Genomic DNA, 17,437 nt, shown 5'->3' on the forward strand with positions numbered 1-17,437 from the left:
TCGAGCTTTATTTTTGTTAACACTTTTCAATACTCCTCTTGAAATATGTAAATTAGCCAGGCACAGGCTCAGTAAGAAATGAATCATGAAAAAGGAATGGATTTGTATTATACATCTTGCTCCTCATTAAACCAGATGTGCAGAAGATTGCACTGAAAACAAGAAGCATGCAAAAATCGTACAAGCCTTGCACCAAATCTCATAAAGGAAAACAAAATCTCATAAAAAACAAACTGTGATTAATCAGATGACACTTGGACTAAATTCCAGCATATATGGTTGTCATTAGAATACATGCTACATATCTGGCTGTAAAATCCTTGTTTCTGTCATGGTTTCTGAGTACAAAAGAAATCACAAACTCATTTTTTTAGAGATTTACCAACTGTCAAAATGGGACTGCTCATTTACAATTGTAATGAGAAATATGGAGATGAATAAAATCTAATTCCATCTAAATATCCACATAGTTGGACGAGCACAAAAAGTGCAAGGGCCTCTTGACAGTCTAATTTTTGAAGATGACACAGTGCCATCTAATAACACTACCTGATAACTATTGAGATTTGAGCTTATTAAGATCCCACAATTCATTCAAAGATCTTTTGCTAAACAGTTTGACAAAAAAGAAAAAGAATATGAAATCTGGTGAAAATGTAACAGTTCTTGACACAGAGAATCTAAGATTTTCAAGTCACTCTCATGGCAGCACATATACTAAAACTGCAAAGATATAGAGAAGATTAGCATGACCCTGATCAAGGGTGACATGCACATTTGTGAAGCGTTACATATTTGGGGGGTTACAGGTGTCTGGATCACACTACCTAGCAATATTTATGACACTAATACCCTGAGATCCTTCAATCATTTAGCTACTATCTCAAACAGGTTAGATGGGTCGAATGACCTCTCATTGTAACTTTTCTTATGTTGAACTCACACAGCTGACTTCTGACAATTAACATTTTTTTTCAGACTTCAGAAATCAAAGCCTACATGATTGCAGTCTAGATTATTATACCAACCATTATCTGGATTCCTATACCAAAGCCCTTTTCAACAATGCTTGCAGTTATCAGTTACCCAGCTTGTGAGTTACCATTTCTGCTTGTACTGTACTTGTCAGTGAGCCTCTGCAAAGTAGAAGAAAATCCAGTCTCAGTTTTATCTTAGTCTGCATGAATAAAGTATTCATTCTTAGCTTTTATATTTGCCATCTGAATTTTTGACAAATACTTTCAAGGTATTTTTACAATGCAGTTTTATCCTATACATACAGAATAATTTCACATAGACTTTAATACCTACTGTATACTGTACCTTAAAAGTAAGTATATACAGTAATATGTCGTCATTTGGTTATCTTGTATATATGATGCATGCCAAGCTATAGTAATTGATACTATGTTGCAGTTTATATTTGTAGTTCAGATGGTGTAGTTGAGGGTAGCCAATCTCTGAGACTTCAAGTCAGCAAGGTCTCAACCTGAACGGAGCTGTCATTTAAATTCCTCCTGAACATGCCTCACTTACAAGTGAAAAAGCCAAAAATCAGAGTTTGCTTTTTGCACTGGGTAGGGCTGCAGCTTCATGTATATAGTAATTTGAAAAAAAAAGCCCCAACTAATGTCTAGACAGACATTTTCATCAGTGCAGCTATAATCAGGCCAGTTTTCAAACCACGTGATTCCTCTGCATGGCCATGGTTGTTTAAGCATAGAAAACAAAACTGAGGCATCATGGAACTGTAATAATTCCACACATATTTAAGTAACAGGGTCTGTCTTGTAAGCCTTATATTAAAAGGCTGATTTACACGCTAGTGAAAATCAAAGGGGCAGTTTAATGGCAGTGTGTTGCAGCCTAGGCATGTAAATTTAAAGCCTACAATGCCTGTACCTTTTGAAGGATAACAATTTAAGTCTTAATGTTATTTATATTACTGTACAGTATCTTAAAATGCTTTTTTTGCGGAACACTGAATTTTAATCCAGTAACTATTTTTTTAAAAGCTGGATGGAAAAAAAAAGCTGGATGCCCAGGTCTGACGTGGGCAGTGATTACATATTGTACTCCCAGTGTTACAGTATTAAAGGAAGACATTCAAATTAAAATTAACTAACAGTTATTCAAAACCAAACAAGGTGGGCCGAAACCTGTTTCTTACCTACTGTATTACCAATTACCAATCTTCAGCACTGGTTTCAAACAAGTTATTAAATTAATCTTTTAATTAGATACCATCCATCCATCTTCGAACCGCTTTGTCCAATTCAGGGGCGCGGGGGAGCTGAAGCCTACCCCCACCAGCAATGGGCCCAAGGCAGGATACTAATTAGATCCCTCTATATAAAATGTTGTGGTCTTTGGCATTGCTTGTTTCTTTTATCTTCATGTATTTCTTCCATATGGATATGATTCTGATCATATTTTAAATATCTTTATCTTTCAGAGAATCACCCCTTCAACCTCCCTAAGGTTCTCTCCTCAGGAGGCCCTTGCCTCTGTCTGTGTCTCAACAGCAGATGAAATGTTGGCCTTGTGATAGCTCACTGCATCTCAGTCTCCAGGGAAATTAACCCCAAATTGATAGAGCTCAGGCTTCTTTACAGCTTTCATCATGGACTCTTGGGACCACTGTTATCTTGAAGGTGTGGGATTATTTTATATACATGTATTTTATTTAAGATCAGCAATAAACTGTTAATTCCTTGGAGTAATCTAGCACAAAGGATCAATAAAGGTCCTTGAGTCCAGTTTAGCCGTTTCACCCGTGAGGTGTGATCTGCCGTTGAGATCCTTCTGAAACAGTAGGGACACTTGGAACAAAGAGCCTGGATGTAATGCTTAATGGTCCATGCTTGGAATATTTTAAAAAGACTACACACATTCCACCCTTCCAAATATTTCACATCTATTATTCAAACATTCTGTCTTTTACTATATTCAGTAAGAGATTGGGCTCCTGAGTAATTAGCAGCAGGATAGAAAAATGAATAATGAACAAGTGTAAAACACGATCAACATGCAGCAAAAATGTTTGTAATGTGGTAAAAGATCTTTTTTGGAGTGTGTATTTAATGAAAAAATATCAAATGATGTGACTCTAGACAAACAATAAATAATAACTTGAAACAGATGGTTTAATTCTATTTAATTTTCTTTAAAAAACCCAGAATAGTCAATTATACCTCCCAGTTTGGAACAAATAATTCTGAATCACTTCAGCTCACCGCTACAGCCTCTGAACCAGCATGGAGGAAACGAAGACTGTGTGCACAAGCCTCTGATATGGATTTCGGCATTTAGGATTTTATTAGGACTTATAATTCCACCTCCACTGCAGCTCTAAATTCTTCTTTTTAGACTCCATGATCAAAACTAAAAAACACACTGCAAAGTTCTTAATTAACATCCTGTTATTTTCTTCAGAATTTCAAAATCTAATTAAACAGATCACTGATTTTTAATCAGTATGATATTTTTGTTTTGTTAACACAAAGTTATTCAACAGCCCCATCCCAGTATAATCTATTATTATTTCTAATTCTGAGGGATGAACACAAATGATAGTGACAGGCAAAACAAAATCCATATTTTTTAAACTAATTATGGCATATAAACCACATCTTTCACTTTTCCAACATTTGTTCAAATAATAATTTACTTCTGCTATTCAGAATTAATTTTATTATCTGATATTTCTGCTATTGCTATGGAAATGAAAGAAGCCCTAATTATGAGGTCAGAGGTAACCTACTGTAATTGTTCAGGCAATAGTGTTACTCAAGTGGTATCTTTCTTTTATAATGCAGTGGGAGTTTAGTGCTGGAGATCTAGAGTTTGTATAATGTCACAAGAGAACTCAGTCACTATTACCTTATATTTCCATGTATACTTTAAAAAAAACTCTCCAAACAAAGTTTTAAGAAGAAATTGATCAAATCCATATTATACATTTGCTAGATCCTGTAAAAAATCATTAGTAAAGTATGACCAGAGAAAGAAAAAACATTTTTGAATTAATAAAATATAGATTCTCTCTGCCTGTTTTTAAGAAATGATTCTTGAGTGCCTTTTAAAATTCTGTCTTTCATCAGTTCTCTCAGGGCTGGAAATTGAATTGCAAGCCCTCTTGTTTTTCTGCTTGTGACAATGTGAGCTAAATCTCTGGCTTTAAAGTACACAGCACAGGTACTGTCAAAAGGAACAACTGAATATCACCTTGACTTTTCAGGAGGTAGTTAGCAAAAAAAAATCCCATCTTAATATTCATGCAACAGTTGAGGGGGATAAATGGAGAGATTAATTCTGAAAGGCCACCTGCTTTAAGATAGAGATACTTCTCGTCAGACAGGAACACTGTTATGAAGAGGTGATCATAGACAGATAAGATCAAAGGCACTACATTTGGTAATGTTGGCCCAGAGAAACAGACAGCAGAACCTTAATAAATCACATTTTAAATACACAAATACACAAAGCTCTCTCTGTAATGAAAATTGAGACACATATTCAAGAGACACAGTGGTCTTTAAAGGTTATTATAAGTGCACTTAGGGGGAGTGACTCCGGACTTCGTCCAAACCTTTCATTCCAAAAGGAAATGATAATGTTCTCTCATTAAGTAATATTACATTATAATTAGTGACATTTACTATAAATTGCTTCCTCTTAATGCCTTGCTTTTTAATTTAGTATTTGGATATTGGAGAAAGTGTTTTTTCTGTTCCTAGCATGATACTTACTGATATACAGTACAAGTCCTGGGTCTTTGATGCTTGTAAACACTGTCTGCTGGTATTACAGCAATGTAGAAAAATGTCACCATTGATGTCATCAAATCTTAATTTGCTTGAATCTGTTAGGGATGTCGGAAGAGCAAGCCGTGGAATGGCAGGAGAGCAAAAAGACCCTATGCGTAGTGGCAAAACGGGGATTAACCCTGGCTCAGGAGGTCAGACGATGTCGGGTAGAAACCTATGCCCTCAGGCCGCGGAGGAGATGACCTGGTGCTAGGCAGGTCTCGAGACATCCGAGCCCTCAAAGCTGAGCAAGGAGCAGAGCAGACACAGGAAGTAAACAGGCTACACAACAAGACACACCGGAAAGACATGAATGATCACAGGGAACTACTGTAGGAACAGGACAGAAGAGCAGCGCCCTCTAGGTGTACAGGGCACGACAGAATCGAGATGATCCTTCATCATTTCTGCTGCATAAAACTAAATAAAAATAAACAATGCATGTGAAGAACCAGACACGATCAGAAACCTTCCAATCCAAGATAACTGGTTTCATCCACAAGTCTGACATCATTAAGTAAAACTTAGATCCATAGTACATACGCACTATTAGATCTTGTTCCAGCAACACAGAGATTAAATTACAAAAATAAGAGTTTGTATTGTATTGTATTCACGAATTATTTACTCATGAAATTAGAATGTATTAAATTAAGTGAAAGTTGAATTTAACTATGCCTGTAGTGACTTTACACAAAGCTCACTAGCAAATGTTTATTCTTATCAAACCCCAAACACTAACTCTCTTCAGAATTAGGAATCTGAAGTTACTGTGCAGGTGACACATAAGCAAAACTACATTATTTCAGCAATAAACTGAAATGTGATTCATTCAGGCCTTGAAAAAAATGTTCACTGCATACATCAGACTGTATACGTCAGCATAGAATGTGGGAAATAAACATATATACATACTGTACTGTATAGTATATGTATTTAGATCTATTGGGCAGCTATTAAAATACATATATACAGTACATCCACTGAACATCAAATGTCTTAAATCAAAACAAGAAACAAAATTGGTTTGAGTGTTTTTGAAGGATCACGAGTAATTCTAAAGGAAAAACAGCTTTTGTGCCTTAACTGTCTTTGACAAATGTATGCTGTCGGTATTGTTCTCACAAATGGATGCAAAACATGTAGCCTGAATGCATACATATAGTACTGCAGGCAACTCAAAGAAATACAGAACAATGTACTGTATGCCTGGAATATCAAAGAGTAATATCAAAAGAGTGTGTAACATCATTACAACAGTGAAGAGAATAAGATAACAATGGGAGAGACAGACAGTACAGCAGGTCTCAAAGTGTATGATGAGACCGTTTGAGTGTTGTCACTCCCCAGGGCTCTTAAGAGTGTTCAGATGACCCCACAGTGAGGGCAATCTTTTATCACAGCTGGGCTGATGCTTTTCTTGGCTGTGTGTGTCAAGCACTCAAGGACATGTGAAACGGTGTTTAGAATGTAGGTTATGACTGAGCATATTGCCATTGGAAGACAAGCACATCATGGTTGAACCAAGGAAATACTTACTGGGTGCCAATACATGTATATTAGTATAACACAGATAAATACTAGATAGAGAGTCTAGATTTTATTTCAAGAGTCTAGTAGAAACTGACAATAGTGTGAAAAGCCTGGAGAAATCTGTTCTGTTCCAAGGATCACAGACTATGACTTGCATATCAAAAATTCCTTCTTCATTACCAAGTTGAACGCTGTCTGACTTTAATTTGAGTATTTAATTGTTATAACATGATCACATCTCCAGCAAAAGGAATGAAAAGATTAAGAGACGAATTCACTGAAATGTTCAATTTAGATGTATGCAGAGCTGAAACAAAGAACTGTGCCCGATGTCTGTTGAGTTCAATGCCTTTTGTTTATTTGTAAAGGCTTCTTCTAATAATTAAGCTGAAGCAACAGAGGCTCTCCAGTCTCTTTCCCAGCAAGATTAGCAAGGAAATTTACAGCACAATAACCTTCCACAATTGTGTCATGATTTATTTAACAGTTACATCTATATACAGATCATGTACAAATAACAAGCCTTATGTCTGAATGCAGATGGTGTTTCAAAGCCCTCAATAAGATTTGCAATGTACAGAAATCATACTCTACATGCATTTTTGTTTTTTTATAGATGTCTTAAATGCTTCCTTTCGATTGTGTCAGATGCTTATTTTGGATTAAATCCAAATATCTCTTAGAAAGGTTCAGTATTACACAGTGAATGCAGCACCTGAACAAAAGCACTCCAGCTTTTTAAAGTATAGGAAAAACATAAGAAGGGACGGTCAACACAATTAGAAAATCCAATAAGCATTTGCTTAACTCTTTGACTGCTTAATTTAGCTGAGGTGGATCATTTTTAGCGAGAAAATATTAATTTCTTATTTTCTTAGTCTTTGCTCAGTGACGTGTCAGCTGAAAGAGGGTGCAGCTTGCTTTTCTGTCCACATTCTATTTCCCAGACTGACAGTTACAGGGTTAAAAGCATGCAAACAGATACTTCAGATGCTTCTCAGATTCTGTAGACTATCAAGTGTGATAGGGCAGACTTAAGGTTTTAGTTTGCTTATGCATGTTAAATGTGCACATGAGAAAATTAGCCACAGGTTTATGGATCTTTCATGTGCATAAGAGCTGTCTTTTTGGCAAATTTGACTTAAGTCTTCACAAGGTGCTGACTGGTAACTACTGTATGACTGTTCTAGCCAAGGGTTTTCAAGGCCGAAAAAAAATCTTTAAGGGAAGAAGTGTCGGTCACTATCAAAAACACCTCACAATGTGAATAAAGAAAACACCTCACAGTGTCAATAATTCTTTAGATTCAGGATTGCAAAGGGCTTTAAAGCTTGTCATTAAATGCCTCGATTTAAACTGTTGCTGTGGTTTCCCATACCAGTTTTCATGACGTGTAGAATTCACACATACTTACTGTAGGAAAGGAACTTTTATTTCCATTAAGTTTCCTGGAAAATGCTGATGAGCAGCAGTTATCACACTCCAAATGGAACATTCAGGTCACGTTTAGAAAATGCTGATACCCACAGTTCAAAATTAGTGAAACAAGTGAGTTTGGGAACAAACTATAACTAGCCCTTGAGAGGTACAGCTCACATTCCAAGGACATTGTTCTTGAAGTCATGGAGCTGGTACAGCTGGAATGGATAACTTTTATGTTTAATATATTCAGTCCCCTATAGATCAGTGACGCTGTTATGATCTGTCATGCCAAAGCACATTTTGATTCATCACCCTGCCTCGTTCAATATGTTTATAAACACACTCTCTATATTGTATATGTGCACAAGAGCCCCTGATAAAGATCGATATTGCACTCATCTGCTGTGCTGTCTTTTTCCCAAGGCCCTTGATGGAAGTCTGACTTGATGACTTCACCTGAAAGTCAATAACAGGGAATAAAGAACTCTTACACCATTCCTTAATGCATTTTTCATAGGACCCAATATAGACCAAACAATACAATTCCCTTTCACTAAGACACTCAGAAGGTTCAGTGAATCTTGCTTATAATTTTTAAATATATAGCTGCATAAAAAATTGAAAATATAATATCTTAAATTGTTTTGTGTGTCTGCCATGCATCCAGCAAAGCAAAAGGTTAGACATTAACTCTGAGTATACAGCTGTTTGAGCTCTATAGTCTAGAGCAGTGGTTCTCAAACATTATGGACCAAGTACCAACCCTGATCAACCAAAGCATTCAAGTACTGTACCACCTACAGTACAAGTCATCTTCTCATAGGAACCACAGGAAATCTCAAGGACCAACATGAGCACGCATGCCCACAGACCCATATAATAAAAATAGCACTGAGCACTTACCATTTCAGTGAGAGGGGTGAGCCTGTTTAGTTGATAAAAGCCTTGCAATGTCAGTAAATCCCAAACTTAGATGATTTGGTCCTCAACAGGTGTGAGTGATGTATCGGAGCTGGCGTCAGTACTCTTGGCTTCTATTCCTTTCAGCCATGACATAATACTTGATTTTTGAGAGGTATTAATTTTCAATTAATTGTTCTGTTGGTGAATGTGGCACTATTGGAGAAATTGTTTCCTCATTTCCACTTAAAAGGAGTCCATCTCAGAAATTAAAAGAAGTTTTTATTTCATGCGCACGGGTGTATTTTTCTCAAAGTAATTAACCTAGAACAGTACTTAAATATTTTTCTGTTATCTATCATGCTTTCCTGTGCTTACAAGATTGGCATTGTTCCAAAATCACGCACATTCTCCTACCTCCCTATTTGCTAAAGATAACTTCTTTCAATATAATTGGTCACTTAGGTTCGTAGCACACATTCCTATACAATGGTACTGTATATACTGTACATAGTAGCCCTTGTGTCCACGCAAGTATTAGCACGCGCTGTAACAACGTAGCTAAGTACATAGGCTGCGTATTTGACACAAACTAATTTTATTAAAATAGAAAATATGAAAACCCATCTCAAGCTTTCTGAAACCGATCAAATAAATTACAGATGAAAAATTTACATAATTTTAAATTATTTAATTTTTAATTCCCAATTTTTCAGTGCACACAACAAATTTCCAGGATCATCTGGTGTACCACCTGGGGGCACTACTGTGACCGTCACAGTTCCGCGCGGGCTCGTGCCCTCCGCCGCTCCACCCCACCCGTTTCGTCCTGCAACACCTGGGGTGTGAACCTGGGTCTCCGGCATAACGCAACAGGGAGCCAGCCGCATGAGCTAAAGGAGACCTCCCCCAACCTAGGCAGCTGAGGTCCCTGCTACGTGCAGAGAGGGCGATGACATCACTGTGTCCAAACTAGCTCCGCTACACTACCACAGTTTGAGAACCACTGGTCTAGAGTTATGCATTCAATACTGGGTCATGTCGCTAGCAAGCTGTGACCAGGATTCCCGAAGATGCAATGCAAGTACAATATCAGAGAAGTTTCAGGATTAATCAGACAGGGTTCTGTCCGCTTGCGACGATCAAGGACTCCTGTGAGCTACTGGGTCTCTACAGGCTTGCAGTGACTGTGAGGAAACTGCTTCTCTTCCAATCAGTTTTAACTCTCCTGCAATCCACTATGGAGCATGCAGCCTGTCGAAAGATGAATGGCTGTCATAGATTGGTGTGAGAGGAGCATGTATGCTCATTCTCTTTGTTCTATGCAAGACTCGTTACTATGAGCCCAGACAGAAACAACTGGTGTTATCAAACATGATGGGTATAAAATGAGAAAATACACAAAATTTTAAAAATAATGTGCACTGCAGCATTTCTTTGACTAGAAGAAGTGTCATTTTCTACTGTATATGTGCAGTACTGAAGTACTGAATATCTTTGCAAGGGAAAACTACACTATACTATAAAATGTATTGTATTATGAACTGTTAGCAAACACAACTTCTGTTGGTCAATATGTTTGACCAAAATGTAGTGGTCTAGCAGTTGTGGTGTGAAACAATATTGTGTCTAGGAGGGAACTTGAAATCCAGCAAAATATGCCATGCATACAGCAAAAAACAATAATTTTGAACTGTAATTTGTTTATGAAACCTTAGACATTGAAACACTGATTGTACACATTTACAAGTCCTTTTGGCTGCAGGAAAACACAAGAAATTCAGTATCCGATTAACTTTTTATCACTTTCACTTTTATGTTAGTTAATAGAGATACAAAGCCTCATTTTCCCTGTTACCGATTAAATACACTAATAAATACACTTTAATGCCTTTTAAAGATGAAGAGCCATAAAAAGACAATACCATTTTACACAGTAAACAAATCATAGATTGTAAATGCAAAATAATACTTTAAATCACTGTCGTAAACGACTCCAAACATACGTTGCCTATTCATTGTGTTTCATGCACCATACATAGCTTTTTCAATAAACTAATATCCATACACCCCTAAATATGGTACCTTTTTAGAGGACAATTGGGTCTTATAAGCAGTGAGTGGAGTGCTCCTTGCTTCTCAGCTGTCAGTGTGTTCTTCGCTTATCTCTAGAGGCCTCCCATCAGTGTCCGGCCCATACTAAACTTTAGAAGCTAAGATATTGAAAAGGGAAGATTCAGTTAGGGCTTGTGTGTGGGGAGGGCAGTTAATGCTTGTCTGTATTTAAAACACCCTCGGGATAGCTACACTTCCACTTTATTACAAAGCCTAGGTGGTGGGGGAACGCCTTTATAGCTTCATGAACGGATGCAGCTGGAATTTAACTGGATGATCCTCTATGAAGGGTATAATTAGTTGTGTTGTCTTGGTTCCCCTTAGGGTCTTAAAAACAGGCTCCTCATTGTGAGAGAGAGACAACCAGCAGCGTGTGGAAGTCAGGTCTGTTTTCCCTGGAGTGCTGAACTTTAAGAAAGAAAAATGTTTCAACAAGTCTCATCCTGTATCATCCTCAGTCCTAACCCAATTAGTAGCCATTATTGACCTAATTCCAAGATGTCTGGTGCCAGGAAGTGCACTGTTAGACATTTACTGGAAGTGTGCTGTAGAAAAGAGATAATGAGAAGAAAAACTGCATTATGAAGTAGAGGTCTTTTGTTAATTGTCATTAGTCTGTGAACAGTAACCTTGTAGCCTTCCTTCTCCTTTGAAGAGATGTTTCTGGACTTTAAATGCACTGTAGTTTATTTTAATCTGAGACATTAAGTTATATTTGTGGAGCCAGATGCAATATCCATGTAGCACATAAACCATAAAAAAGAAGTCAAGTAAATGACTTGAATCTTCTGCCTTTAAATTTTAGTGATTTCTATACAGAAAATTTAGAATAAACTGCATAATCCTTTCAGAAAACAGATATTGATATAGAAACTGAAAAACAGTGTTCATTATTATTATAGTTTCTGAACTGATCAAATACTATGTTATCAACACAATGTCATTTACCAATGCCTTTGCCTTAGTTTTTCTGCGTTTTGTACAGGTATGTTTGAAATAGTTTCAAACCTGAAGGAACATTGTAAAAGGTTGCAAAAAAGAGTCCAACAAAAATTCGGTCCAACTGGCCCCTTTGGTAATTAGTACGTTGTTCATCGAAACCATTTCTTAAACGAAGCCAACCACATCACTGAGTGGCTTGCTTCATACTACCACAACCCTCTGGGTAAAGGGAAGTCTTGGTTTTAAGTCCATATAGTTTCCACTTCTGTCTTTCACAACATGTTTCACATTAATTTTGTCAATGCATTAGAGGATTTTGGATATTTTCATCATGTCTCCTCATAGTTTTATCTCTTCAGGGCTGAAAACGTTCAGTTCTTTCAGTCTTTCATTTTTCATTTTAGAACATTCCTGTAATGACCACCAGCAGTATCTTTTTTTGTGTGCAAATGGCACACAATGTTCTAAATGAAGCCTAACTAGAGCATTGTACAATTTAAACATTGCATCCATTAATTTGACTTCTATACTTTTGTCTATGTACTGTAGTTGAACATTTTGCTATATTGCTTCCCTACATTTATCTGGAATGTAGCTTTAGTATTTCTCAATTAGTATCTATAGTTTATGTTTTTACTACCTGCATGCAAACCTGCACTTGTCTACATTAAATTTCACCCGCATTTCAAAATCTAAATCAAAATCTTTATCTAAATACATTTGAATTTCATTTTCTACTTATACAGTGTTTGATAATCCTCCTTATGTTGCATCACCTGCAAACTTGACTAGTTTACTAACCATACTAGAATCCAAATTATTGATATTATAATAATAATAATAAACTTTAAAGGTGGCTTCTCAAAGCGCTTTACAGGATGACTGTGTGCATACAGTCTGAATGCACACATTGCCCTGAATACCAAGAACCTATAATTTGAGAATTAATCTTTTCTTGGGAACTTTATAAAAAACCTTCTGGAAATTTAAATATACCGTATCATGAGCTCTGTGTGTGTCATTACATTACAAAATTACAGGTGTTGTTTTGGTCCAAGACCTCTAACAAGATACATAGGCAAGACATGTTTTTTTCCAAATCCATGCTGAGTATTCCCTAGGATGTTTTTTTTTATATATATAGGTGATCCTCTACTTTAGTTCTAATAAATGGTTCCATAACCTTATGTGTAACAGTAGTCAAGACTCATTGCTCTATAATTACTTGGGTCAGTTTTGTCATTCTTCTTACGGATGGGAACTACATTAGTTATTCTCCAGTCTATAAGGAATTCACTGCTACAAATATTTTTAAACTCAAGAGATTCCCATCGAAAAGCAAAGACAATGCTGACTTTTACTGGCACTTCTCTTTATTCTCCTCCCATAGAAAAGAGGTGGGTGGGTTAATTAGTCTCTCTAATTGAGAGTGTCCAACCTGCAATGGACTGTTCTCCTTCATTTCTGTTCGTGGCTCCAGGTTGCCAAGACCCAGGAGTAGGAAGATTTCTGAGAATGGACGGATAAATACTGCTAGCTGGCTCACAATGGGATTAAACTAGTTCTGACAGCTCAAAACATCCTTTGCTAGTATTACCATGGGAAAATAAAAAACCTGTTTATATCAAACTGGAATCCCTAGCTGTGTACCCACGTAGTCTCTACATGGTTCTTTTCAGAATCAAGGTGTACAGTATACAAGAGCCTGGCCAGCTCTTCACTAACAGGATGAAGCAGCTCGCAGGGAGCTGTCTGAAGACCATCTGCACTGCAATTTAATTAGTCAATACCAAGCTAATATGAGGACTGAGATCAAAAGCTTTGCCAAGTTTAGTCAATAAATATGGAGGAAGCACAATGCACCTGCTAAAATGAATTCTAAAGGAACCGAGGTTATTATGGCACACTTTGTGCGAGTTACTTCTGTGGCTGAAGCTGAAGTGTTGTTCAGTGTGAAAAAGAAAGAAGCACATTTCTCAGGCAGGTCATGTACAGTATGCCTGTCTCATGAGAGAGGGGTTGGCCTCAGAGCTGTTAAATTCTACATTTTCAAACTTTCCCAGAATCCTAAGTGGTAGGGATCAAAACAGCATCTGATTGGCATTCCTTTGTCATGCTAGTTCTCATTTCTGTTTACCGTCTCTCCGCCAAATGTGAGTGTCCGTGCAACAACTGTACTGTCTACTTAGGGGAAGGACATTTATAATTATTATCACTCAGATATGTTCAAAGTGACAACTGAATGTAAGGTTTCTTCTCTGAATTATGAAAAAGCAAGAAAAATCACTGACATGTACAATAATAAAAAAGAAAAGCTAATAAAATAGTGCAATCCATATTTTTTCTTGTGCACATTAATTTAGAGTATATTAAATACAGTATCTGAAAAAAGTAAGAAATCCCCCTCTGATGCCGTTATCAACAGAAGACATCTTGATAATCTGCACAAATATAGCTGAAAGGGGTTCAAAGGGTTGAGAAAGCTGATAATTCCAATAAAGGAAAATGAGTGGTGTTATCCCTTAACCTAAGTACTCTTTTCAACTTGTATTAATCGATGATAAAACAAATATTTAATAAACATAAATTAAATATATAAGCAGTAATTTAATAGGGGGGAAATAATATACACTCTGAGCGTCATGCAAAAAATAATTCTTGGTTAAAACCGGATTATAATAAAAGTGACTATGTCTTAATCAAACTTTCTAGGAGTCTCTCTACAGTCACAATAATTTTACCTTAACAGAACAAAACATATTTCACCAGTGGAGGACCTGACAAAGGTTCTTTCCATTTCTAGAAATAAATGGTATTTTCCTCCAGGGCTTTCTTCTTTGGTATCTGCTTTATATCATTACTGCACATTTTGTATCTCTGGTCTTGTCAAGTATGTGCTTATACGTAAAATAACTGTGATGTGTTTGAAAACAATTCTACTAGTTAATGGTCTCTAAAGCACCTTATCAACAGTAACCCAATCAGGTGATATTAAAGTCAGTGAGCTCAATTCATGTGGATACTGCAACCTTTGAAAAAAATCAATTTTACAACAGCCCATACTGAACTGAAGAGACTACAGGCAGCGTGGCAACAGCGTGGTTGTTGTTATTACACAGCAAATCACTGGGGAAATTACAGACTTGTAAGAAGGAAGGGCTGCAGTCTGGGGTGAGTCTGTCACAGACCGTGGATGAAAGAGAGGGGATGAACTGCATCAGGAGAGGCGCAAAAAACTGGCAACTGTGCAGAAAACAAACAGGAAAACAAAGATGGAGAAAAAGAACATTACAGAGACGTGTGATGAGGGTTAACAGCCTGCCTCCTGTCCATCTCCTAATGGGGCTTCATTGATTTGTACCAGCTCAGTGTTACGATTGATCTCAGCCTAGATTCTCTCCCTCCAGAACTTTCTGATTAAGAGGGTTTTTGGCAGTCTCCCCAAAAGAAAACCGCCGAGCACTGCAACTCTGGCTGGCATTGAGTGACCTGTGCCATCCTCTGAGGAGTCTTCTAATACACTGTAGCTCCTCTGCATGTCATGTCATGTCAGTTACACGAACGGGCAAAGGCACTGTGTTTGCTAATCATTAGCTTCATCTTTATTGCTGCTGTTAATTGGACTTCACTGTGTATTCCTGTGACCTCCGCTGGGCACATCTTTGATGGGTTTAAAACAAGCAGGGCATATTGTTTTACGTATTTGTTCTGCATGTCTATATGGATTACATTTTTACAGTCTAAACCTAGATATTTCAATGGAGGGAGAGAGCTATTTTCAGCTTAATCTGTTTTGGGTGTACAGTAGGTGTTTTTTTTTAATTTGGAGATTTATGAACGGCCCGTGTTGCTCTCAGTCACTTTTTACAAAGGGTTGTGGGAGTCCAGAGCAAGCTACCAAGATATGTTGTCAAAGCTGATACCCTGGCTTGTCTCAAGAAAAAACTGTATGGGATCCTCAGATCAATTAGCAACTAACAAACAAAAGGCTTTCTCTTATTTGTAACCTTTCTTAAATACTGACAAAAATGTAGGATTTTTTTAATGAAGGCTTCAAATTCTATACTTCATCAAGAAATGTTAAATATAATGCTATCATTGTTTAAAAAATACGACAAGTATATTAAAAATATTTTACTACAAAATAATCAAACTAATATATTGTTTATCGAGTATGAGGAATAACCCCAAGGGGAAAGCAGCACAACGATGGCAACATGTCTCATGCACCTTTAACTAAAGGAATAATTATAAAACCTAATATTGATGTAACCTAACATGTATTTATCAGCTATAAAATACCTGCAATACCAATTTTAATCCAAAGAACATTGCAGATTAATAGAATACAGGCTGCCCAGAAGCACAGTGTGCTTTTCATGGAAAATTAAACCCACAAAGCCCACATTTGCATTACAATGAAACCCCTTGCATGGCAGGCTACATCCTTGATGCACTTTTATGTTCTTGTAAAAACAGGAGGAAATAAACCTCTGCTTTGCACAAAGCAATTATCATCAGTTTTGACATTGTCAATGCAGAGGTCAGATCTCAATTAATAAAACGGTCTTCTTTTCCTTTCTGTCTCAAACCTGCCACTGAAGTTACCCTTGACTTCATCCAGCTTTGTTTATATCTTGGACACAACATTAAGCTTCACTGCAGCTTTGTTAAAGGGTTGTAATTGTATCTGAAGTCTTTTGTTATATTTTTAAACCAATTTGAATGGAGAGCTTTGTCAATATACTGTACAGCCACACACAGGTGAAGACAACAACAGAAGAATCCTCCACCGTAAAAAAAATCCTATTTTACTTTTCAGCATTAAGTTAGCCTGTAGTGTTTATTGGTAAACCAAAGTACTGAACTCCAGCATGATGTATTGATCAAAGGCAGATATGGTATATTATGATGGGTAACTCGTGATACGAAATAGACATCTGCCTAACTTTTTAACATATTAATTATAATATATTCTGTTTTTGTTTGCCATTGCTAAGTACATACTGGATGCCCACGTCATCAGTCTCATAAAGGTTTGCTGGATTAATACAAACGCTTAGAGTACTGCATTTGAACTCTGGAAAAACATCAAGTGGTCTAGACCAAAGAACTCCCCATCAATACCTTTTTGCAAGCCACAAAACAGATCACAAAAATGATTGATTCACCAAATATCTATTAGATTTACTATGCCTATAGCAACAATGTTTTCTCATAAATAAAAGCTTGCCATCTATGAAATATTTATGCACTGCAGGGTAACACAGATCCGTGTTATGCTTTTAAAAAGAAATTGAAACCCTGAACTGAGGTTTAATTTCCATGACAATGACAGACATCGATTTAGTGGTTAACATCAATGTAAATCTGGGTACTTTAATTTAAAAACAATCGTCTAGCATGAAGATTATTCTTCAGTTTCATCCCCAAAGGTTTACACGGCAGATTGTTTTGTTAACAACACAATCTCTGGTATTTTTGTTTACCCTCACTATTGATTAGTTGACACTGTGTTTTCCTAATTATTACTGGGCACTTGCTGTTTTGGGGGTCGCTAGCACACGACTCAGCCATGTTGAAAAAGCTGACAACCTACTGTAGCTACCTTTGAGAGAAGACTGGCTGAGACCCATGTATCAACTGGCTACTTTGGGAATGGGAATATCATCTGCAAACTTTCTTATGTTGTCATGTTCTAACTGTTTACCCTATCC

General features: G+C 36.9%; 1 non-coding gene across 1 annotated transcript; it reads left to right on the plus strand.

Moving 5' to 3' along the window:
- Positions 1-693: 693 nt before the first annotated feature.
- Positions 694-799, plus strand: LOC148841279 (U6 spliceosomal RNA). Its single transcript, XR_016093017.1, has one exon. It is a non-coding gene; the product is annotated as a U6 spliceosomal RNA (small nuclear RNA).
- The last annotated feature ends 16,638 nt before the right edge of the window (positions 800-17,437 follow it).

Source organism: Atractosteus spatula, chromosome 1 (genome assembly GCF_055471065.1).
Source record: "Atractosteus spatula isolate fAtrSpa1 chromosome 1, fAtrSpa1.hap1, whole genome shotgun sequence".
NCBI classification, from domain to species: Eukaryota; Metazoa; Chordata; class Actinopteri; order Semionotiformes; family Lepisosteidae; genus Atractosteus; species Atractosteus spatula.